The sequence below is a fragment of the Scyliorhinus canicula genome, chromosome 12 (assembly GCF_902713615.1).
Source record: "Scyliorhinus canicula chromosome 12, sScyCan1.1, whole genome shotgun sequence".
NCBI lineage: Eukaryota > Metazoa > Chordata > Chondrichthyes > Carcharhiniformes > Scyliorhinidae > Scyliorhinus > Scyliorhinus canicula.
The window spans coordinates 118,805,964-118,829,512 of record NC_052157.1 but is presented as its reverse complement, the minus strand read 5'-3'; the positions used below and the strand labels follow the sequence as shown (position 1 = coordinate 118,829,512).

Sequence of the window (23,549 nt, the reverse complement as noted above, 5' to 3'; positions counted from 1 at the left end):
AGCATGACGCTGCACCAAAATAGTCACCAATGTATCGGTAAAGGAGTTGTGGCAAGGACACCAGGGGAGGGAATGGACCAGAGGAGTGAGGATGGAGTCGAGATAAGAGGAAATGAGGATGCCTTCTCCCTACGGCTTCCAACCTCATAGTCCCCCAACCCCGGACAGCCCGTTTATACCTACTTCCTAAAATCCACAAACAAGACTGTCCCGGCAGGCCCATTGTGTCAGCATGCTCCTGCCCCACCGAACATATTTTCTCTTATCTCGACTCCATCCTCACTCCTCTGGTCCATTCCCTCCCCACCTACATCCGGGATTCCTCTGTTGCCCTGCGTCATATGGACAACTTCCAGTTCGCGGGCCCTAACCGCATCCTATTCACCATGGATGTATAATCCCTCTACACCTCCATCCCACACCAGGATGGCCGGAGAGCCCTTCGCTTCTTTCTCGAAAAGAGACCCGGACAATTCCCATCCACCACCACTCTCCTCCGCCTGGCTGAACCCGTTCTATCTCTCAACAACTTCTCCTTTAACTCATCTCACTTGCTCCAAATCAAAGGTGTAGCAATGGGTACCCGCATGGGTCCTAGCTACACTTGCCTTTTTATGGGGTATGTGGAACATCCCTTGTTCCAGGCCTATCCGGGCCCCCTGCCACAACTCCTTTACCGATACATTGATGACTATTTTGGTGCAGCGTCATGCTCTCGCCCGGACCTGGAAAAATTCATCAACTTAGCTTCCAGTTTCCACCCCTCCATCACTTTCACCTGGACAATCTCAGACACTTCCCTTCCTTTCCTTGATCTTTCTGTCTCCATTTCCGGCAATAGACTATCCACTAATATCCACTACAAGCCCACTGACTCCCACAGCTATCTAGACTACAGCTCTTCACACCATACACCCTGTAAGGACTCCATCCCTTTCTCTCAACTCCTTCGCCTCCATCTCATTTGTTCCGACGATGCCACTTTCCAAAATGGTGCTTTGAAAATGTGTTCCTTCTTCCTCGACCGTGATTTCCCACCTACAGTTGTGGACAGGGCCCTCAACAGCGTGCGGTCCATCTGTCGTGCCACTACCCTCGCCCCCTCCACTCCCTCCCAGAACAAGGATAGAGGCCCCTCGTTCTCACATTTCATCCCACCAGCCTCCGTATGCAAAGCATAATCCTCCGCCATTTTCGCCAACTCCAGCGTGTTGCCACCACCAAACACATCTTCCCTTCACTCCCTCTGTCAGCATTCCGCAGAGACCGTTCCCTCCGAGACAAACTAGTCCACTCCTCCGCCATACCAGCACCTCTCCCATCACCCGTGGCACCTTCCCATGCAATCGCAGAAGGTGTAACACCTGCCCCATTACCTCTTCCATGCTTAACATTCCAGGCCCAAAACACTCATTCCAGGTTAAGCAGCGTTTCATTTGCACCTCTTTCAATCTGGTCTATTGCATTCGCTGTTCCCAATGTGGTCTCCTCTATATCGGAGAGACCAAACGCAGACTGGGTAATTGCTTTGCTGAGCATCTTCGGTCTGTGCGCATTCAAATCCTGACCTTCCTGTTGTTTGCCATTTTAGCAAAAGACCCTGCTCCCATGCCCACATGTCTGTTCTTGGCCTGCTGCAATGTTCCAGTGAAGCGCAACGCAAACTGGAGGAACAACATCTTATCTTCCGCTTAGGCACGCTACAGCCTTCCGGCCTGAACATCGAATTCAACAACTTCAGATGATCAGCCCCACCTCGACCCATTTGTTTTCATTTCATTTTAACTGTCTTTTACCATTTCTTTCTTCCCTGCACGTTTCCTGCACCTTTCTCCCCTTTGCTTCCCCCTTGCCCTCCCCCCACACCTACAGTTCATCCTCTGATAGTTTCCCTGCTGTTTGACCTTTCACATCTTTTGTCCTCTCTGGAGACTGCCATTAGCACTCTTTCCCCTTGGTTTCTGTGGCCATTAGCAACAAGTTTCCCTGGGTTTCTGAGGCTATGACTCATCTTTCATTCTCACTCCACAGTATAAATATTTCCCACTCTCTCTGTCTGTTAGCTTTGCCAAAGAGTCATCGGACTCGAAACGTTAGCTCTTTTCTCTCCCTACAGATGCTGCCAGACCTGCTGAGATTTTCCAGCATTGTCCCTTTCGTTTCAGATTCCAGCATCCGCAGTAATTTGCTTTTATTTTTAGCATAGGATGGTCATCGACTACAGTCAGACCATCAACAGGTTTACGCAGCTGGACGCGTACCCTCTTCTCCGCATATCCGACCTGGTAAACAGGATCGTGCAATACAAGGTCTTCTCCACGGTGGACCTTAAGTCCGCCTACCACCAGCTCCCCATCCGCACGAGTGACCGCAAGTACACTGCATTCGAAGCAGATGGGCGGCTCTACCACTTTTTAAGGGTTCCTTTCAGTGTCACTAACGGGGTCTCGGTCTTCCAGCGAGAAATGGACCGAATGGTTGACCGATACGGTTTACGGGCAACATTCCCGTATCTCGATAATTTCACCATCAGCAGGACCACGACACCAACCTCCGAAAATTTATCCAGACCGCGAAAATTCTTAACCTTGCGTATAACAAGGATAAATGCATGTTTAGCACCGACCGCCTAGCCATCCTCGGCTACGTAGTGCGAAATGGAGTTATAGGCTCCGACCCTGAACGTATGCATCCCCTTATGGAGTTCCCCCTCCCTCACTGCTCCAAGGCCCTGAAGCGCTGCCTAGGTTTTTTTTCTTACTACGCCCAGTGCGTCCCCAACTATGCAGACAAGGCCCGTCCTCTGATCCAAACCACAGTTTTTCCCCTGTCGATAGAGGCCCGCCAGGCCTTCAGCCGCATCAAAGCAGATATTGCAAAGGCCACGATGTACGCCATCGACGATTCCCTCCCCTTCCAGGTCGAGAGCGACGCGTCCGACGTAGCTCTGGCGGCCACTCTCAACCAAGCCGGCAGACCCGTGGCCTTCTTCTCGCGTACCCTCCATGCTTCCGAAATCCGCCACTCCTCAGTCGAAAAGGAGGCCCAGGCCATAGTAGAAACTGTGCGACATTGGAGGCATTACCTGGCCGGCAGGAGATTCACTCTCCTCACTGACCAACGGTCGGTCGCCTTCATGTTCGATAATGCACAGCGGGGCAAGATTTAAAAATGATAAGATCTTGCGGTGGAGGATCGAACTCTCCACCTATAACTACGAGATCTTGTATCGTCCCGGGAAGCTAAACTAGCCTCCTGATGCCCTGTCCTGCGGCACCTGTGCCAACGCACAAGTGGACCGCGTCCGAGCCCTCCACGAGGACCTCTGCCACCCGGGGGTCACTCATTTCTTCCATTTTGTCAAGACCCGCAACCTGCCCTACTCCATCGAGGAGGTCTGGACAGCCACCAGGAATTGCCAAATCTGCGCGGAGTGCAAACCGCACTTCTACCGGCCAGAGAAAGCGCACCTGATAAAGGCCTCCCGTCCCTTTGAACGCCTCCGCATGGACTTCAAATGTCCCCTCCCCTCTACCAACCGCAACACGTACTTCCTGAATGTGATTGACGAGTATTCCCGATTCCCATTCACCATCCCCTGCCCCTACATGACCGCAACCACGGTCATCAAAGCCCTCCATAACATCTTTACACTGTTCGGGTTCCCCGCTTACATACATAATGATAGGGGATCCTTTATGAGAGCGACGAACTGTGTCAATTCCTGCTCAGCAAGGGCATTGCCTCGAGCAAGACGACCAGTTACAACCCCCGGGGTAACGGACAGGTAGAGAGGGAGAACGGAACGGTCTGGAAGACCGTCCTACTGGCCCTACGGTCCATAAATCTCCCAGTCTCCTGCTGGCAGGAAGTCTTCCCGGATGCCCACCACTCCATTCAGTCCCTGCTCTGCACCACGACCAACCAAACACCTCACAAACGTCTCCATGTTTTCCTGTTGCTCGTTATGCTTTTATTTAATTGCTCTGTTTTAATAACCTTTTGCTCTAGAATCACCAGGTATCTTTCTGATACCACCACGAGGTTCAAAGCCAAGTGTTGATCAATAACTCAATACACCAGTTAGTAAGTTTGAAATCAATACACATTTATTATACACACAGTCAAACAATACTCATGCATAAAACTCTACTTACTAAACTATCACTATTACTAAAGGCCTGTACTTAGCTTCGAATGGCCCACAAGGTTAGAGGAACAATGGCCTTTGTCCGTTTCTGATTCTGTCGGCTTCGAGCTGGTACGGAATAGTAGCTAGGAGCGCCTATCTCGTAGCGTGCGTTGATCTGAGACTTACTTGGTTGATGCAGCTGCTAGGCAGGTCTCTCCTCATTGAGAGCCAAGGCCAAGAAGAACGAACTGAACTTGGGGACGCTATCTTATAGGCCCCAGAGGCTTCGCACCCTTTTGGGAGGACCCTGGACTTGGTCCCAATTAATTGGACCAGGTCTCAATCGTTCTCATCGATTTTCTCCAATACTGGAGTTGTTCCCTGATCGTTGGGCGGGCCCTAGGTGTTCGTTGGCCTGCCTTTGTCCTAGCTCCTACTGGCGCCGGGGAGTCTGTCTTGGTCCCGGCCCCCTCTCCCACCGGTGCACCTTACAGCTGCCCCCTTCCCAGGAGGATCAGTTCTTCCGCCGGCCCCCCTGCCCACCCACGCACCCCGCGACGCTCCCTTCCCAGGTCAATCAGCTCCCCCTCCAGCGCCGTCTAAGGGTGTTGAAGCTGCCACAGAGATCGAAACCACGCTCCCGGATTCATAAACGCCCAAGCCTCCACCGGCGTCACTACCGAAGCTTCGTCGATCACAGAGGATGACCAGGACCCCCGATCGACTGATTGCTTCATTTTAACGTGTATATATTTAATTGTAAAATTGTAAATAGTTACGATAATGAGGCAAAACGCTGTAAGGAGGCATTACGGTACCTCTATAACCATAACTTCTACCACGTTACCATGTTATAATACCAAGCCACCACCCCCGCTGGACACTCTTTTTTTTTAACAGGGGATGAATGTGGTAGTCTGTGTAGAGGTATTATGGTACCTAGTAATGCTGGAACACCATTGGTAGATAATGTATGCTTTCCATTGGTCGAGCCTGTATGGTAGCTCCGCCCTGCAAGGCGGGGTATAAGAGCCCGTGCCGCCCCAGCAGTTTCCTTTCTGTACCTGAGCTGCTGGGGGAAACATCTAGCTTATTAAAGCCTTCAGTTATACTACAACCTCGCTTTAGTAGTCATTGATTGTGCATCAGGCGCCTCGCTAGAACTTCAATTTGTGCCTTCTCCTCACAACAACCAGCAGTATAGAAGGAAACACAGCATTGGTATCAATTTCAAATGCTACTTAAAAGGTTACTTGCAATTTTATGTTCCACTTGCTGCTTGAAATTGTGAAAGGGCCTTTGAAACACGTCTGGTGATCTTTTTGTCACGACTTCACCGATACCCAAGCAACACTTATTTTGCCAACTCTGAGGGCTGTGTTGTTCCACCTTACAGGGGTAGCCATGGACTTATTGCTCAGGGTCCTCCACTGCCTGGAGCAATGGAGACTATAAGACCAGGTAAGGCAGCACTAGCTCCTGCAAGGGAGAATAGCTTCCTCAGCCTCCGAGAACTCCACACCTTCTGTGGCAGTGGGTACAATGAATGCACATCTTTCCTGCTTCATGCAAATTGCACCTAATCCGCACTTGTCTAGTTTAGCACCTCCAGGCAAATTGAAATTATGATGATCAGCAATGGGGATATAAACTGTGTGCTAAGTGCAGACTTTCAAACAGTTTGCCTGATTAGCAGAGCACTCATTTTGTATCTGTTTCCACCTATAAAATTGCCCCCTACATCTCTAACAATATCGTAATTAATGTCAGAACTAGAGAATGTGCTGACGTTTCTAGAGTGGACTTGAACCCAGAACAATCTAACTCTGAGGCAAGAGGGCTGTTACCACAGAATTGCAGAACAATTACAGAATAGTAGGCCATTCAGCCCACCCCATCCATGTCAGCTCCCTGCAGGAAGAATTTCCTGCGTGCCACTCCCCTGCCCCAAGCCCTACACATTTTCCTGTCCCAGTTTCCATTTTTCTTTCAAAAGCCTCGATTGAATCTGCCTCCACCACACTCTCCGACAGTACATTCCAGATCCTAACCACTTGCTGTGTGAATCTGCCTCCACCACACTCTCAAACAGTGCATTCCAGATCCTAACCACTCGCTGTGTGAATCTGCCTCCACCACGCTCTCCGACAGTGCATTCCAGATCCTAACCACTCGCTGTGTGAATCTGCCTCCACCACACTCTCCGACAGTGCATTCCAGATCCTAACCACTCGCTGTGTGAATCTGCCTCCACCACACTCTCCGACAGTGCATTCCAGATCCTAACCACTCACTATGTGAATCTGCCTCCGCCACACTCTCCGACAGTACATTCCAGATCCTAACCACTTGCTGTGTGAATCTGCCTCCACCACACTCTCAGACAGTGCATTCCTGATCCGAATCATTCATCACCTAAATACATTTCTCCTCATGTCGGCATTGCTTCTTTTCTCAAATACCTTAAATCTATGCTTTCTGGTTCTCAATTCTTCCGCCAACGGGACCAGTTTCCCTGATCTACTGATCCAGACCCTTCTTTATCTTAAATACCTCTAGCAAGTCTCCACTCGATCTTCTCTTCTTCAAGGACCGCTGTCCCAGCTTCTCCAATCCATCTGCTGTTTTTCTGAGCAGTTTATGACAATTGTTATGAGACCGAATTGGCTGCAAAGTTCAGATATGAGACAACTTTAATGAGATAAAGGAGGCATAAAGTCCAAACTCCAGGGCAGAGTGACTGGGGGCAGGTGGGTGGGCGGGATTACCCCAAAGATGCACTGGGTCCCCAGCTCAGATTTGAAGGTTTACATGGTAATTGCCAGGGAAGTGCAAACGCCCAATGGGCAATTGTCCCACTCTGAGAACCATCTGAAAATGGGACTTAAATTTTGTTTTTGTGTCGAATGTTTTGTGTTGCTTCAAGTACCTTTTTGCTAGCTTGCAGATAATCTTTGCTTGTTTGTTTGCATAGATGCCTCAACCTCTCCAACGAAGAAAGTATTTCCCAACGAGAAAATTTCATCATTTTTGTGAAATCATGTTGAGTGTTGATTTGTTCATCTTTGTTAACAGCTCTCACATTGTAGTTCTGTATATGTGCAGGAGGAGGATAACTTGCAGATGATTGACACTGAGAAGCATAATGATGTAGCTTGGGTCATCTCAGACAGCGTTTTCTAAAAGCAGGGCATTGCCCTTTAAACGGGCGTTGCACACCTATGACACGCAATGACGTTGTCACTGACACATGTTTGACGTTCGCGCATGCGCAGACCTCTTTTGCAACCTCTCGCATTTCTGTGCGAAGTACGCATGTCCCGAGCTTGAGAATACATGCGCTGGATAGCTGCTGTCCCGAACATTCTTCTGTGCTGCCTGCAACACCATTTTGATTTTCTCTGCCTCGTGGTATACTTTTGAGCCTTTTTCCTTAGGATAAAATTTTAAATACTGACTTTTGGTCTGTTCACTGGAGATGCATTTTTCTATCGTGATTTTCAACGTTAAATCATTTTGCCGAATTATAGCTTCTCGCACAGCATCATCATTTATTCCATAAATAATTTGATCTCTAATAAGGGAATCAGTAAGATCCGCATAGTTACAGGTTTGAGCGAATAGCTTGAGATCTGTGACAAAGTTATTCACCGGTTCACCAACTTTTGGAATTCACTTCTGAAACCTGAATCTTTCTAAGATGTCATTAGTTTGCATCTTGCAATGGTCATTGAATTTCACGATAATTTGTTCAAACTTTGATTTATCTTCAGTAGCAGCAAAATTAAACGAGTTATAAATCTCAATTGCTTGCGGTCCTGCTTGGGCCAGAAGAAAAGCAATTTGTCTTGTATCAGACACAGCGTTTAAATCACTAGCTTCTAGATAGAGTAGAAATGGTTGTTTAAACAACTTGCAGTTTAAATGCAGATTACCAGTGGTCTTTAGATATCTTGGAGCTTACACTGGTCCATCTAAACTCTGTTTTCGCCGAAGATTCCAAAGTTGTAATGACTTCTGTCGTCGAATAGTTGATTCCGATTTTTCTTGTTCAAATTTCTGTACTAGTCTTTCTTAAAAGATTAATTTATCCTGGTACCATGTTATATTACCTTGCGTAATATATATATTACTCTTTTGAACCAGCCAAGTTATTGAAATGAGCAGTAATCTTCTTGTAAAGATAAACTAATTTATTGATTAATATAAATAAATATTGTGAGTTCTTTTTACTTAATACTCAACTAGTACAATAAAGAAACAATTGTGGCGATAACTAATTAAATTATACAATACAATGCTTTGATAAACTTATAACTTCTTCTCTCTCTAGCTTTCCTATGTCTTATCTCTCTCTACTCTTGATACGCACTCTCCACAGAAAGAGCGGGAAAGCTATTAGTATAGGTCCTAACAGTGAGACATCTAGTGTTCAATTGCCTGTACTATCATTACATACATTGATCATGTATATTAATGATGTGGAGATGCTGGCGTTGGACTGGGGTGAGCATAGTAAGAAGTCTGACAACACCAGCTTAAAGTCCAACGGTTTTGTTTCGAATCACTAGCTTTCGGAGCACTGCTCCTTCCTCAGGTGAATACCCTTTCACCTAAGGAGTGCTCCGTGTTGTAAGACTTCTTACTGTATATTGATATAAAGAGATTACTACATTCCCCTTGTCTCTTGCCTTGTTTTCTCACTTCCAGTTTTCTCCATCGCACAAACTTTATCTCTTTTGGCTCTTATACAATAAACTCCTCCTTCACTGTGCTTGATCACGCTTTTATTGTCCTACCAGCTATCTTTCACATAAGCATCGCACCATTTCATATCCATCTTTGCTCGCTTCCCTTGGCTCAAAGCTTCAAAGTCTTATCACTTTGGGAAGCCTAGACATTCCAATTTTTGTTCACCTGCACAATGTAAAGATTCTTGAACTTGACAAAGAACACCATCTGAGGAACAGATCAATGTGAAGCAATTGGGGAGAATTTATTAAGTACAAAAAGATATAAAATTGACAAACCAGACAGTGGTTTGCATGTTGCTACACACTTTACTTCCAGTGTTAACATAGGATGTACAGCACACTCCTCAGCTTGGACATCATTGCTTCTTCTGCTCTTTGTCTTACTATGCTGTCTTTACATAGTTGCGATGCTGTCTGCTATGGTGTTCCTCCATCCCATTATAAGTTCTTGGCTGTGCTCTTTTATTCTGTTTTGGACTCTTTGTGTATGTTGTTTCCACCTGATGATTGGTTCTGCAGGTTTAGCCCCGTCCATGTGACTAACACTCACATACTGTTACCATATAAAGTACTTTGGACATGAAAATATGTGCTTTCCCCTTGATTCATTTACGCTGTTCTCCTGTGTCAGCAGTCCTGGGTATTCAAAGATTATTTTTGAAGCAATATCAACACTGCTTCTTAATAATACAATTAAAGTCAGGAGGTAATGAATTATGCAATCGTACTTTAGCGATTGTAGTCCAATCCAAACCAGTGCTTTGGTCCTGAGTCTGTTATCGACGGGGCAGTTCTCCCTTTTACCATCGGGGACCTGGGAAAGAGGCCATTACACAAATCAGTCCCATACAATGTAGAATGTGTCAGATCATGGATTCCCAAGATGCCTGTGTTTTCTGCAGAATTGTGGAGTCCATGGACCACGCGTATATAAGTTGTTATGGACTGCACCCTCTTTTTAGTTTTTTGGAAATACTTTTACTTCAGGAAATACTTTTACTTCAGGATTGTTAGCACTTCAGCCCCATGCTCCTGATCTTTGGGCACCTGGTGGGGAGGAAGGAGTATCTCCTTGTGAACCTGCTCCTGGGTCTGTCCAAGCTTGCCACCAGGCAGTGGGGGAATCAAGGAGATCGTCGGCCAAACTGTCCTCCCTTTTTCCATGGCCACGTTAGCAGCCAGGTGTCCTTAGAGAGGGATCATGCAGTGTCCACTGGCATGGCTGAGGCCTTCCATGCCCGGTGGGCACTGTGGGGACAAGTGTGTTTTATCAACCCCTTTAATTAGTTTTGATGTTTTAAGTTTCCTTTGAGGTTTTTTTTGTTGCAATCTCCCTTTAAGGGGTTGCCTCTTAATTTATCTCTCAGGTTTAATTGGTTGGTCCAAAATAGTATCCAGCCATGAACAGTTTATTAATAATAATAATAATAATAGCTTATTGTCACAAGTAGGCTTCAATGAAGTTACTGTGAAAAGCCCATAGTTGCCACGCCTAAAATTAATCACCCTGGGGTCTCTTAGGTCTTAATAGTTAAAAAATGGCATGTTAACATAATTATTACAATTGAATACCAAACACATCCCTTCAAGGTCTCAGCTTTAGCTGAATTAAGCTGTTTAAAACTTGTCACAAACACCCAGAATCTCTCTACCTTGGATTACTGTGCCCTATTTCTAACTTTTCCCACTTTACTATACTACCAAGACCTGGCCTTGGAAACTAGGCAACAGGTTTAGATAAAGGATCTGGATCGGCGCAGGCTGGGAAGGCCGAAGGGCCTGTTCCTGTGCTGTAATTTTCTTTGTTCTTTGTATGACGGATTCTTAATTAAGTTAGATATTCGTTACTAATAATGGTTAGATTTTAGCATTTAGTATTCTGGTTAGTAACTAATAACCTTATGCATTACTGTAATTGAAGTTCTTCATCCTTGTGACTGTTCTCATGAACCTTGTTGTCACTTTCTTAACGCCTTTCCATCATTCCTGATGTGTGATACCCAGAATTGGATGCAGTAGTCCAGTGTTTGATACAGGTTTAGCATAATGTCCTTGCTTTTGTACTTTACACCTCTATTGAAAAAGCCCAGGATTCTTTATTATCCTCTCTCTCAACCTGTCCTGTCACGTTAAATGATTTATACATACTTGCACCCAAGTCCCTTTACTGCTGCATCCCCTTTACAATTGTATTCTTCATTTTATATTGCCTATCCGTGTTCTTCCTACAAAATGAATCACTTTGCGCTTCTCTGCATTACGTTGCATCTGCCACTTGTCAGCCCATTCCACCATGTCTATGTCCTTTATTTGTTCTGAGCTACCCTGCTCACACTCCACAATGCTTTCAGTTTTTGTATCATCTCCAAATTTTGAAACTGTGCCCTGCACTAAGATCCAGGTAATTAAAAATAGCACAAGAGCAGAACCCTGGGGAGCTCCACCGTTGACTTTCCTCCAGTCCAAAACACAGTCATCGACCTCTACTCTCAGTTTCTCGTCACCCAGCCAATTTTCCTGCTGCTTCTGTCCTTTTTCTTCCATGAGCTCAAAATTTTCTCAGAAATCTATCATATGGCTTTTTACCAAGTGCCTTTTCAAAGTCTGTGTCACAGAATCATAGAATTCCTACAGTGCAGAGGAAGGCCTTTTGGCTCATCGAGTCTGCACCGACCCTCCAAAAAAGCACCCTACCTAGGACCAATCCCTGCCCTATCCCCAGAACCCAGATAACCTTTGGACACTAAAGGGCAATTTAGCATGGCCAGTTCACCTAATCTGCACATCTTTGGACTGTGGGAGGAAACCGGAGCACCCGGAGGAAACACACGCACCCACAGGGAGAATGTGCAAACTCCACGCAGACAGTCACCCAGGGCTGCAATTGAACCCATGTCCCTGGCGCTGTGAGGCAGCAATGCTAACCACTGTGCCACCATGCCCCCCTCATCAGGGGGTGTGACATTAACCTAGCTTGTTTACTTTCCCCAACTATGTACCATGCATCAAAATAAAGTGGCTGTCAGTCCTTTGCAGCAAAATCATATTTGGTTCTGTCACATCATTAATTCATTGATCCTTTCTTAAACCTAAGAGATTTGAGAATGTGATAGAGTATGTAGATATTTTAAGGCAGGATTCTGTCTCTTTGTGAAATTGCTAGGATTAGTCAGCTCAGTACAACACTTCAACAGTTTTCTTTCTTGTCTTAACTGAATCTTTTCGATCATTGAATATTTAGCAACATATGTTCACAGTGCTCCTAAATTGTGAGGTGACAGAAATCATTGAATTGATTTAAACCATCAGCTTTCAGTAATGATTCCGATTGTCCTTGTCACTCATAAAATACTGTAACACTTCCTCCAAGTGTCAATAAAATGCTTGTGAGCTAGATATTCTGAGTAACCGGCTGATTAAGTGATGTGTGGGATTCATCAAATCCACAAACTAAGAGCATAATGCAATAACCAAGTTAGAAAGTGTTATGATGATGGACAAAAATAAAACATGGAATTATACACAGACATCTTGGACTTCAAAAATATCTATATACTTTATATTTTAAAATGGACACAAACTCCAAAGGTGGCTGAGAATGTGCAGTTAGCCACTGACAGGTAGGGTCTCTAAGCAACAATGGAACCCCTCCCTATGTTTCCAGGCAAGATATTTATAAAAGCATCTAACTATGATTGACAGCTCATGACCACATCAAAAGCAAGTAAGTGCTTTCCGTTGATAAAACGATGAAGTGAAAGCACTTAACTCCTAGATGTTTATAAGCACTGCAGTTAGTTTCACAGCAGGCTACTTGAAGTTCTTAAAGTGTGAAGAGAAATTAAATTAAATAATCCAGACATCTGGTTGTCCGTAAACTGTCAACAGCCTCATAAAAGTTATTTTAAAAGCCTTACAGATCAAAGGACCTGAGTGTGTGATGTGGTTTTGCATGCTATGACGTTACAGCTGCTGCTTTCTAGACATCTGCCTGAGGCTTCAGCTATAAGGGACAGGTGAGTGAAAAAGCAATGATTTCTTCACTCTTGCTGCCTGGACTGCCCTTTAGCATCTAGGCTGGGGTGACTGGTGTTGGGGAAGACAGGGAGGTCTCTGTTATTAGGGGTGGCCTCTGTTGTGGAGAGGGGGGGGAGTCTCTTATGGGGGGTTCCTGTTTTGTGGGGGGGTTCTCTCTTATGGCATGTTCTCTGATATGTGGACTTCTCTGTTGTAGGGTTCTCTGATATGGGGGTGTCTCTGGTGGGGGGGTCTGGTTGGGGTAGGGTGGGCAGGATTTCAGACACGGATGGACTTTTGGGGCACCTACATAAATGTTTACCCTCTTGACCCATCATGAGGTCGATGGGGTGTGTGAATCCTGATTCTGCCACGAGCGGGGTATTTATGCAAGGTATTTATGTTTGGAGACAATACTACCAGGCTCTGCATTGTACAATGAGTAGACTCTGTGTCTTCCAAAGTCCCAGAAAGATGTTGTAGGTATTGGGTCGTAAAGAGTTATATTGTAAACCGTCCATTCGTTTCTAAGATGAAATGGAGTTGGGATCAAGGATAGCCAATTAACATTTGTACTTCAATATAAGATTACTGTGTTTCACATTGTCATGGGGAAGAGGAGAAAGGAAGCCATACCTGAGATAAAGTTACAGTCTTCCCATTAATCAATGAATATTTCAGGCAGAGAGCAGTTTTTATGTGGTCATAAGAGAGAAAAGGGTGTTTGGCTTAGCAATCTACTGACTTCCAGATGTGGGATGCAGACATTCTCTAGTCAAAGAGACACATCCTGCAGGCATCTAAGAATTACAGGAGATTCATCCTTGCATGGTCGGTAGAAGAAGAATCATCCAAACAGATTTTACTGCTGGTGGTGGATTTAAAAAAACTCCCTGGAAACTGAGGAAAGCATCTGGAGATGGTCACTCAGTGTTACTACACAATAAAATGGGGTTATGGGAAACAATTGATAGCTGGAAGGAATTGTAGAGTGCTTATGATAAGGGCTGTAATTCCATGGAGAGTGCGATGTGTGATAAATATAAAAGTTGAAAGTTTGTCTGTATAGATCAGAAAATAAGTTGCCTACAAAAAGAAAGTAGTGTTTAGTCAATAGTGCTTTTGGCCATTTGTTACAGGACAAGTTTTAACATGTGAAATCTTGATGTGTCGTTATTTCAGCTATTAACTGGAAGTTTGAGTTTCTTCTTAAAAGTTATTGGTCTGTACTGGAATTTTATCAACATACCACCTTTTAAGTTTTAGTTTAGTTTTAATCTCTACGTATCCACAGAACTCCGAACAGTTCATAATGGTCTGAAATTAGAATGAGGTATTTATGTCTGGGATAGGGCAGCATGGTGGCGCAGTGGGTTAGCCCTGTAGCCTCACGGCGCCGAGGTCCCAGGTTCGATCCCGGCTCTGGGTCACTGTCTGTGTGGAGTTTGCACATTCTTCCCGTGTTTGTGTGGGTTTCGCCACCACAATCCAAAGATGTGCAGGGTAGGTGGATTGGCCACGCTAAATTGCCCCTTTGGAAAAAATTAATTGGGTACTCTAAATTTATTTTTAACAAAAATTTATGTCTGGGATTAGTATACAAAGACATCTATGTGCTAATGGTCCTAATACCCCAACAAATTGATATAGTCAATAATTAATGTCCCAACCTGTATCTATAATTGATATCACCATACGCAAGTGACTGATAAGCTGAGACCTGTCTAATCAATACCCCCAGTATTTGTCTACACAGTACCCTAAAACTGGGGCAGGATTCTCTACTCCCGCCTCTTGTCAATAGAATTTCCCATTGAAGCCACCCATGCCGCTGCAAAACCTGCGAACAGGGATGTACTATCCCTGGGAACAGGGAATTCCAACGGCCGGAGAATTCCACCCCTAATCTGTAAACTCACTGCTTAATCTTTTTTAAACCATAGAAGTGCAAATGTACCAGACGATGTAGAACAGAGATGATTTAGTAAACAATTAAACTTGATAGCATATGTTCCAATATATTAATGATGAAATTCCCAAGAGAAACAATTATGCTCCAATAACCTCATGCCCGATGATGTCATTGAACTATCTCTCCATTCCTAACTAGAATTCTGACAAGCAGGAAAATATCACGGAGCTCAATTTGAAAAGATTGAAAAAAAAAGCTTGACAGTGACACAGAAGCAAAATACTGCGGATGCTGAAAATCTGAAATGACAATGGAAAATGCTGGAAATGCTCAGTGACGCGAACTGCCGTAAGGTCACAGGACTGAAATGTTCTTTTTGTTTCTGTCTCTATAATTCCCACCAGCATTTTCCGTTTTAATTTCAGCTACCGCAGAGATTTCATTTTGCGGGAGGTTTTGCGCTGCGACTCTGTGGAAATATCCCTTTGGCAGATGTGTCCTCCAGAATTTACAGTGGAATCACTCCTGGTGGATTGCAACTCAGTTTGTGTTGTAGCGTTAAGGAGAGCACTTCATGCGCATGTGCAGATGCAGTGTCAGTGCCAGGCTGTTTAAAGTGAGAGATGCTGTTAGGTGCAGCTCCGCTCTCTATACCTGAATAATGCATTTGTTTTGCAAATTAATGTCTTAGAACTGTCTCCTTTGGAGCAAAACCACTTCAAAGGACAAATAAAGAACAGGAACAGGCCCTTCGACCCTTCAAGCCTGCGCCGATCATGATATCTATCTTAACTAAAACCTCTGCACTTCCGGGGCCCGTATCCTTCGAGACCCATCCTATTCATGTATTCGTCAAGATGTGTCTCAAACGTCGCTATTGTATCTGCTTCCACCACCTCACGGAACCATATTCCAGGCATTCGCCACCCTCTGTGTAAAAGACCTGCCTCGTACATCTCTAAACTTTCCCCCTCGCACCTTAAACCCACGTCTCCTAGTAATTGACTTTTCCACCCTGGAAAAAAGTGTCTGACTATCCACTCTGTCCATGCCACTTATTATTTTGTAAACCTCTATCAGGTCGCCCCTCAGCCTCCATTGTTCCAGTGAAAACGATCCGAGTTTATCCAATCTCTCCTCATAGTCGATACCCTACAGACCAGGCAACATCCTAGTAAATTGTTTCTGTACCCTCTCCAAAGCATCCAATTCCTTCTGGTAGTGTGGCAACCAGAATTGTACGCAATATTCTAAATGTGGCCTAACTAAGGTTCTGAACACTTGTAGCATGACTTGCCAATTTTTATACTCGGTGCCCGGCCAATGAAGGCACGCATGCCGTTTGCCTTCTTGATTACCTTATCCACCTGTCTTGCCACTTTCAGTGACCTGTACACAAATCTTGCTGCCTGTCAATATTCCAAAAGGTACTGCCATTTACTGTATAATTCCCACCTGTATTAGACCTTCCAAAATGCATTACTCATGTACGTCTGGATTAGACTCCATCTGCCATATTCTACCCAAGTCTCCAAATGATCTATATCCTGCTGTATCCTCTGAAAATTATCTTCACTATCTGCAACTCCACCAATCTTTGTGTCATCTGCAAACATACTAATCAGACGAGCTACATTTTCCTCCAAATCATTTATTTATACTACGAACAACAAAGGTCCCAGCACTGATCCCTGTGGGACACCACTAGACATAGCCTTCCATTCAGAAATGCATCCTTCTACCGCCACCCTCTGTCTTCTATGATTGTGCCAGTTCTGTATCTATCTTGCCAGCTCACCTTTGATCCTGTGTGACTTCACCTGTTGTACCAGTTTGCCATGAGGAACCTTGTCAAAGGCTTTACTGAAGTCCAGGGAGACAACATCCACTGCCCTTCCTTCATCAGTCATCTTCGTCACTTCCTCAAAAAACTCAATCAAGTTACTGAGACACGATGTCCCCTTCACAAATCCATGCTGCTTCTCGCCAATAAGTCCATCTGTCTCCAAATGGGAGTAAATCCTGTCACTAAGAATCTTTCCCCTTTTGCACTATTAAATTGGCCTGAGCAAATTGACATATACCCACCATCTTGGGGCGCGATTCTTTTTCAGATTAAACAAATGGTTTTATTGACTTTACAAATTCCCACCCCTCCAAGAAGATAATTTGCAAAAGGGTTTCCTGCGTGGTACAGGTCCAATGTAAGGTACAAACCCACGTGCTGGCCCCACAACACTTTTCTTCTCTAACCAGTGTCACCCCTGTTTGTTGTGGCCTCGGTCATCAACAGCATTGTTGTCACCTTTTGTCAGGAATTTTATGTGTCCACTTTCCGTCTCATTAATTTTTGGCACCCTGCGTCCTATTGGAATTTTTCGTCCTTCAATCCTGAAAACCACAATTTTGCTAACTGGGCTGGTTCAGCACAGGGCTAAAGAGCTGGCTTTTAAAGCAGACCAAGGCAGGCCAGCAGCACGGTTCATTTCCCGTACAAGCGCCGGAATGTGGCAACTAGGGGCTTTTCATAGTAACTTCATTGAAGCCTACTTGTGACAATAAGCGATTTTCATTTTATTTCATTTCATCTTCTACATGATTGGTCAGGAAGAGAAGGTCACCTGTGTGGAGGGCAGGTTCCATATTCCCACAGAGAACAACGACAATCGGGCTTTCGCATTCTGTCAGATCCTTTCCAGATCATCAGGACAGAAGATACAATTAGACCAAAATTCAACACCTGAAAAAACAACTGCTCCTTATTCATGTGCAAATTGGGAAAATCCAGCGAAATTGTCCCACCGGCTCTTCACCTTCTGAAATCAGTATCAACGGAGGGGAGCAAAAGGCCAAACCAACTAATTAAATAAAAACACTTCCCCCCCATCCCCGACCTTGCGCAATGCCCCAATCGCCGCTGCTCGCCGGAATCCACTTGGGGCGCGAGTTAACCACGGTGCTCCAACCAGGGCAGGTCTGGGCGTGGCAGATAAATAGTGAGAAAGGTCAAAATTGAAATTCGCGAACCAGTTTGCAATTCACCCGGCCCGCTCCCGATGGCGAGTTCCAGATCTCACGCAAAGATGGCGAGCATATCATGAATCCTCATTTGCATTCATTTGAATCTGATTAACGAGATTGAAGTCCAACAGAGCGGCCTCCTGGAAATTACACATCCCCCCCCCCCAGTGGGAAGTCACACGGGCGTCGTTTAGTACTCCTTTTCAAAAACATGTAGCTGGTCCAATGGCTGCTGAGAGGAAGTGAGGAGGTGAGTAACCATTTCCATTTTCTGACATGCAGCTCAAGGGCTCCGGAGTCTAAGGTATTCGGGCATCGTTGATCTTTTAATGAGATGACGGAGAACATGTGCCACAGAAGACTCAATCTCAGGAATCAGACAGTGCAGTACTTGTGCCACAACCCCACGGACTTGGCACCCCTTGGAGGAAGAGGACACCTGCTACAATGACTGTGAAGGTCACGGCAGCCTTCAACCTTTATGCAACTGGTTCATTCCAGGGCTCGAGCGGGGCCCTCTGCGATAATCTTCATCCCACAGGTATATCCAGGAGGTAACGGATGCCTTTATGCCTGGGCATTGTTTTGTTATGCTCGTGACGTAGCATAAGCTGCTTCCTTGATGTGCACTCTGACAAAGGAAGGTTCAGACTTGCAGATAGCTTTAACACGTTTATTAAACTGTTAGCAATTCTCCGACTTGGATTCGACTCTCCAGTTAATCCTGCTGTAGCTATTCGGACTGACGAACCAGTCTGCTACAATCCACGTGGTGGGTGTGATGTGTTTCAAATCAACCCTGTGTACTCACAAAGTGTCTCCACTGGAAAGAGGAAGATCATGTGTGCTGTGTCTTTTATATGGGTGGGTGTAATGCCCTCCTGTGGTAGTGTCACCTCTGTGTGTGTCGTGAATGCCCATTGGTCGTGTCCTATCTTTAGCTCACTGGGCTAAATCGCTGGTTTTTAAAGCAGACCAAGCAGGCCAGCAGCACGGTTCGATTCCCGTACCAGCCTCCCCGAACAGGTGCCGGAATGTGGCGACTAGGGGCTTTTCACAGTAACTTAATTGAAGCCTACTCGTGACAATAAGCGATTTTCATTTCATTTTCCATTTCATCTTACTGACCTATTGGTTGAATGTCTGTGTCATGATGTCTCTGGTGCTCCCTCTAGTGTCTAGCTAGTCTCTGTATATTTACATTAACCCCTTGTGTATTCACAGTGATGCATATCACCACAGGCATCAGACTTTATCGCCTTCTATCTGGACCGGACCCACCAAGATTCCTGGGCTGCAGGATTCTCCACCATTGCCGGGATGCCCAGGTCCAGGGGTAAACAGATGGAACACATGTTGTCATCTGCGCACCAGGGCATCAGGGAGTGCCCTTCTTTAACAGGAAGAGGTTCCATTCCCTGAATGTTCAAATTGTGTGCGACCGACCACCACCTTCCAATCATGCACGTGTGTGCTGCTACCCAGGGAGCATGCATGACAGCTACATCCTGGGACACCCGAGATCCCTGGTCTCTTCGCAGACTATCCGAGGATGATGGGTTGGCTCTTAGTGCACAAGGGATACCCACTGAGGTCCTGGTTGATGATGCCGGTGCGGCGGCCTGAGACCAAGGCGGAGACCAGTTATCATGAAACCCATGCCCTCACTTGTGCAGAGGTGGAGATGCCAGCGTTGGACTGGAGTGAGCACAGTCAGAAGTCTTACAACACAAGATTAAAGTCCAACAGTTTGTTTCAAATCACCCGCTTTCGGAGCACTGCTCCTTCCTCAGGTGAATGAAGAGGTATGTTCCAGAAACATATATATAGACAAAGTCAAAGAAGCCAGACAATGCTTTGAATGCGAGCATTTGCAGGTGATTAAGTCTTTACAGATCCAGAGATGGGGTAACCCCAGGTTAAAGAGGTGTGAATTGTCTCAAGCCAGGACAGCTGGTCGGATTTCGCAAGCTGAGGCCAGATGGTGGGTGGTGAATGTAATGCGACATGAAGTCCCAGGTCCCGATTGAGGCCGTACGCGTGCGCAGAACTTGGCTATAAGTTTCTGCTCGGCGATTCTGCATTGTCGCACGTCCTGAAGGCCACCTTGGAGAACATTTACCCTGAGATCAGAGGCTGAATGCCCTTGACTGCTGAAGTGTTCCTCGACTGGAATAGAACATTCCTGCCCAGCGATTGTCGCGCGATGTCTGTTCATCCGTTGTCCCAGCGTCTGCATGTTGTCACCAATGTACCACGCTTCGCGACATCCTTTCCTGCAACGTATGAGGTAGACAACATTGGCTGAGTTGCATGAGTATGTACCACGTACCTGGTGGGTGATATTCTCACGTGTAATGGTGGTACCCATGTCGATGATCTTGCATGTCTTGCAGAGATTGTCATGGCAGGGTTGTGTGGTTGGTCGCTGTTCTGAAGGCTGGGTAGTTTGCTGCAAACAATGGTTTGTTTAAGGTTGCGTGGTTGTTTGAAGGCAAGTAGTGGGGGTGGGGGGATGACTATGTTCATCTTCATCGATGACGTGTTGCAGGCTGTGAAGAAGATGTCATCGTTTCTCCACTCCGGGGAAGTACTGGAAGACAAAGGGTACTCTGTCGGTTGTGTCCTGTGTTTGTCTTAGGAGGTGCGTGCGTTGTTTTGCTGTGGCGCGTTGGAACTGTCGATCGATGAGTCGAGCGGCATATCTCATTCGTACGAGGGCATCCTTCAGCGTCTGTAAATGTCTGTTACGCTCCTCGTCTGAGCAGATCCTGTGTATACGGGGGGGGCTTGTCCATAGGGATGGCTTCTTTAATGTGTTTAGGGTGGAAGCTGGAGAAGTGGAGCATCATGAGGTTATCCGTGGGCTTGCGGTAAATTCGGTGGATTCGGAAGAACTAGAAACCGCCGTTGTCTCATTGGTGGAAGGCCCCCGTGCGGGCCTCCGGCGGTTCCTCCTCACTGATGGTGCCCATTGGGGCTCCAGAGGCCTCTGAGGCGTTCTGCCAGGCCTCGCGGCTCCCCATTGTCTGCACCATAGCGTCAACGCCTTCAGAGATGCTCCTCAGTGACTGGGCCATGCCCTGCCTCGTAAATGCCCACCTGCGTAAGGGGCACGTACCTCAGTGACTGAGACAATATGTCGAGGCACTCAGCTACGGTCATAACAGACTGAGCCATACCTAAGACACCACCACTCAAGATGCGAACGTCATGCTCCAGCTTTTCCACTGCGGTCGCCACCCGAGCAGTGTTGGCTTCGGTTCCACATACTGCCCGTGTCATCTCCTGCGGCCAAACGGTAACCAGATGGAACAGCACAATGAGTGTCTCCAATTGGATCAGAGGCCCCCAGATGCATGCCTTTTGGGCAGGGTGGTGCCCTGGCACTGCTGGTGCCACATGGGTAGCCTGGCAGTGCCAGCCTGGCACCTTGGCAGTGCCACCTGGGTGTCAGCCCAGCACTGTGAAGATGCCCAAGTGGCACTGCCAACTGGAATGGGCACTGCTAGAGTGCCAGGTTGGCACTGCCAAGCTTACATTTATTATGCCCTCATGATCAGGCCAGGGTTGCCCAATGTGGGTGTTCTTCTTGATTTTAACCTTCCTTTTTCTCCTGCTCTCCTGAACACCTAAAATTCTTATTTTGACAGTCCCTCTGTCTGCATCATTCTTAACTTCATAAGCCTTTCACAAACCTTTGTTTTTTTAAGTTCTAAGAGGAAAGGGTGCAACGAGATGTCACAACGGGCTCAGTAATATCATGGTTTTGTAGATTAGGTCCTGGTGTGATTCTGTTTGAACATCGTTGGGGTACGATTAAAAGATTGTTTTTTTTCTGGGTCGGTAATTCTCCTTTCCAGCAGCCTCACTTCAGAATCTGACCCTTTATCTGTTCATGTGATACTTGAAAGTGTGCATTATTTGGAATTAGAGTTTTCCTCTCATTTGATAGAAAGAGGAACTCTAACTGTGGGGCACGATTTACTGGCCTCGCCGCGCTCGACATGGTGTTTCGAGAGACAAGTTGTGAGGTGCGCGATGCTCAGCCGAATCTCGGGAGACATTGCAATGGCTCATTTAAATATTGTTTGCTGGATTCTCTGAGCTCCCAGGAACTAATAACCTTCCCAGCGAGGCTTTGACCGGACACCATTTAGTATTGGTCCACACAAACGTGGGCCAGGTGGAATGGCACCTGGAGGATCTCCCAGGCCATTGGAGACCCCAGATGGTCAGGGACAGTGCAGGGTGGCACCCTGGCTCTCCCTCTGGCACCTGGGAATCTTGGCATTGCCAGTCTTGCACCTTGGCCACTGACACCCTGGTACTGCCAGGGTGCCTGGGTGGCACAGACAGGCAAGATGGGGCACTGCCCGGGTAGCACTGCCAAGAGTAAGGGCCTGAGGAGGCCATGCTCATGAAAGTGGGGATGAGGGGGGGATATGAAGGGCGGGTATGAAGGGGCCTCAAAAGTTAGGGGTGGGGCTCTTGAAAGGAGGGCTGGAAAGGGGGATGGGGAGGCTGAAAAGGGCGGCCCCTCAGTGACCTCATAGTGGGGTGCCTGCACTTGGAGTGGGGGGGGGGTAATTTCCATATGTGCAGGAGATGCCATTGTCTGTGGGTGGAGGGCATGGGGGACCAAGTTCATTTAGAGATCAGGGCACCCTTTCAAAACGGTGGCCCGATCTCTGAGGAGCTAGCATCGCTGGGCGAGTTCAGCTCCCCATTGCTGAAAAAATTTCTAAGTATGTGATGGACCGGGGAGAAACTCCCCAAGGCCCAACAAAATGATGCTAGCACAGTGGTTAGCACTGTTGTTTCACAGCTCCAGGGTGCCAGGTTCGATCCCCGGCTTGGGTCACTGTCTGTTCGGAGTCTGCATGTTCTGCCTGTGTCTGCGTGGGTTTCCTCCGGGTGCTCCGGTTTCCTCCCACAAGTCCCAAAAGGCGTGCTGTTAGGTAATTTGGACATTCTGAATTCTCCCTTTGTGTACCCGAACAGGCGCCGGAGTGTGGTGACTAGGGGCTTTTCACAGTAACTTCATTCCAGTGTTAATGTAAGCCTGCTTGGAACAATAAAGAACATTCTTTAAAAAGCCGGCGGGAAATACCTCCCCAAAGTCACCCAAAATGGCGCCTGAAAATCGTTTGGGTTGAATTCTGCCAAGATGACTTCAGGCAGGTGAAGCAGATCCACATGAGGTGGAATTGAGTGTATAATTTGTGAATCTGTGCTCCCAATGTGGAACTTCACATGCCAGGAGGTGCTCGTGGGGAATCTGGCCAAGGTGCCAACAGGATTTTCCATTTAAAAATAAAGGCCTCTGTGCCTGAATTCCCAATGTTGATGAGAGGGCGAGGGATGAAATTTCATATTTGAATTGTGATTTGGTAAAATGTCCCTTTGCTCGTTTGGTTTAAATTCATGTTGCCATCACCGCAGAGTGAAATACAGGAACTACGTGACCTTTATATCGAACAATAAATTTGTTTTCTATTTTGAAAACTTGCAAGTGACTTCGCTAAATTGAAGGTTAGTCTTCCATCCACATAAACCTCTCTGATTATAAGCTTCAGCTCCAACACTTTCCTTTGCTAATTTTAAAGAGTGTGACTGTTCCTGCTAGCTCACCCTCTGTGCTATGCGATTCCTTCATTCAGGAGCAGCTCGTAATAAGTTCAGCTGTCTGTATTAAAGCTGACTCTAATGC

At 46.3% G+C, this 23,549-nt stretch overlaps 1 protein-coding gene across 1 annotated transcript in view; it reads left to right on the top strand.

The window, feature by feature from the left end:
* Window positions 1-23,549, top strand: part of LOC119974723 (septin-5-like) — a 239,204-nt gene that overhangs the window by 4,577 nt on the left and 211,078 nt on the right. The gene's annotated exons all lie outside the window — the stretch shown is intronic.